We start from the raw sequence: 2,679 nt of genomic DNA on the forward strand, positions 1-2,679 counted from the left end.
TATACTGTATATAAATCTTGAGTACCTCTGATCCAGTGTATACTGTATATAAATCATTGGTTCAAACATATTTAAAAGGAGGGGGAATATGCCATGCTGCTAAATATGTACATGAGTCCCTCTCAAAACCTAAACATATTTGATTAGTAGAGACCCTACTACTACRTTMTCACCCCACTTTAGCTGAGASAGTWAGGTTTTTCCCCTCTATAGCCCAATATGTAATACAGTGTATAGAGGGGCAATAGTAATGACGTCTTTTTGTAGGCACTAACTCCGTGGTTCGTTGGACAAAACCTATGGGGAAATTAATGTGGTTTTTTTTTGGTAGAATTTTTGGATAAACGCCGAACATAAGGTCTGTGGTAAACACAGACTTGGGAAATCTTATACGTTTTGTTCTATGAGATCATCTTCATGAGCTAACGTCACTTTTTGTGCATTTTGAAGCATTTATGGAATCATAAAAAGCACATAATTGCTTCATAATAAATAAAGGTCATATTAACTGATTGACTCTGTAACTGGCACCCACCTGTATATACTGTTATTTTTTTTACTGCTCCTCTTTAATTACTTGTTACTTTTATCTCTTATTCTTATCTGTATTTTTTTGAAACTGCATTGTCGGTTAGGGGCTCGTAAGTAAGAATTTCACTGTAAGGTTTACACCTGCTGTATTTGGCGTATGTGACTAATACAATTTGATTTGATATCTCATAGAACAAAACGTATAAGATCTCCCAAGCCTGTGTGAACGTCAGACCTTTCTTTCGCGTTTATCCCAATGTCCTATTCTTTCCCAATTAATTTTCCCCATATGAATGACTGAAAGAACCAGAGGTAACTCCTTTCCAGGTTTTAGGACTACAAGCTGACGAGCTCTATTGCATTGGGGGCAATGGAGGGGGCGAAGTAAAAAGCAATGGAGAAGGCAGAGTAAAAAGCAATGGAGGGGCGAAGTAAAAAGCAATGGAGAGGGCAGAGTAAAAAGCAATGGAGAGGGCAGAGTAAAAAGCAATGGAGAGGGCAGAGTAAAAAGCAATGGAGAGGAAAAGCCACAGCAGTCCTGTGTGACACAGTCCCCCTAAACACAATCATATTTGGTTGAGACATTACTGAATAATTTCCACCCTTCTAGCTGAGACCGATTGTGAGGTTTTTTTTCTCTACAGTACAATATCCTTAACATACCAGTCTTGTATTTTTTTCATTATTGGTCTTAAAAAATAACATTTATTTGTTTTGATAAATTACTTATTGCATTTTATTAGCACAATAAATGTGGCCATTGATTTTTTTTTAAGTATATCTTTTGAATCAGTTATAGATGGGTAAGCTGACAACATTACTAAAAGGATGTGCATACTTAAATGGGGCAGAATCATGTGAGTTGTTGTGGTGCTGGTTGGCCAGATACACCACATGACCTTGTGTATGTGGACAGCTGCTCGTCGAACATCTCATTCCAAAATCATGGCCATGCATACGGAGTTGGTCCCCCCCTTTGCTGCTATAAGAGCCTTCACTCTTCTGGGAAGGCTTTCCACTAGATGTTGGAACATTTCTGCAGGGACTTAATTCCATTCAGCCACAAGAGCAATATTGAGGTCGGGCACTGATGTTGGGCGATTAGGCCTGGCTTGCAGTCAGCATTCCATTTAATCCCAAAGGTATTCGATGTAGTTGAGGTCAGGGCTCTGTGCAGGTCAGTCAAGTTCTTCCACATTGATCTCGACAAACCATTTCTGTGTGGAAATCGCTTTGTGCACGGGGGCATTGTCATGCTGAAACAGGAAAGGGCCTTCCCCAAACTGTTGCCATAAAGTTAAAAGCACAGAATTGTCTAGAATGTCATTGTATGCTGTAGCGTTAAGATTCCCTGCACTGGAACTAAGGGACCTAGCCCGAACAATGAAAAACAGCCCCAGAACATTATTCCTCCTCAACCAAACTTTACAGTTGGCACTATGCATTGGGGCAGGTAGCATTCTTCTGGCATCCGCCAAACACCCAGATTCATCTGTCGGACTGCCAGATGGTGAAGCGTGATTCATCCCACCAGAGAACGCGTTTCCACTGCTCCAGAGTCCAATGGCGGTGAGGTTTACACGACTCCAGCTGACACTTGGCATTGCGCATGATGATCTTAGATTTGTGTGCGGCTGCTCGGCCATGGAAACCAAATTCATGAAGCTCCCGACAAACAGTTCTTGTGCTGTCGTTGCTTCCAGAGGCAGTTTGGAACTCAGTAGTGAGTGTTGCAACCGAGGACAMATGATTTTTATGCACTACGTGCTTCAGCACTCGGCGGTCCCGTTCTGTGAACTTGTGTGGCCTACCACTTCGTGGCTGAGCCGCTGTTGCTCCTAGACGTTTCCACTTCACAATAACAGCACTTACAGTTGACCAGACAGCTCTAGCAGGGGAGAAATATGATGAACTGACTTGTTTGGAAAAGTGGCATCCTATGACGGTGCCATGTTGAAAGTCAATGAGCTTTTCTGTACAGGCCATTCTACTGCCAATGTTTGTCTATGGAGATGTATTTATGTTTTCAATAAACATTGGAGACCAAATATAGTTTACATGTTGTTAACAATCAAAGCCAACCCCGTCTGTTTTCCCTCATAGTTGCGTATGCGTCGGTTTTGTTGGTGTTGAAACGTGGGCTTTTAA

This window comes from Salvelinus sp. IW2-2015, unplaced genomic scaffold, assembly GCF_002910315.2.
Source record: "Salvelinus sp. IW2-2015 unplaced genomic scaffold, ASM291031v2 Un_scaffold1451, whole genome shotgun sequence".
In the NCBI taxonomy this organism is placed as follows: domain Eukaryota; kingdom Metazoa; phylum Chordata; class Actinopteri; order Salmoniformes; family Salmonidae; genus Salvelinus; species Salvelinus sp. IW2-2015.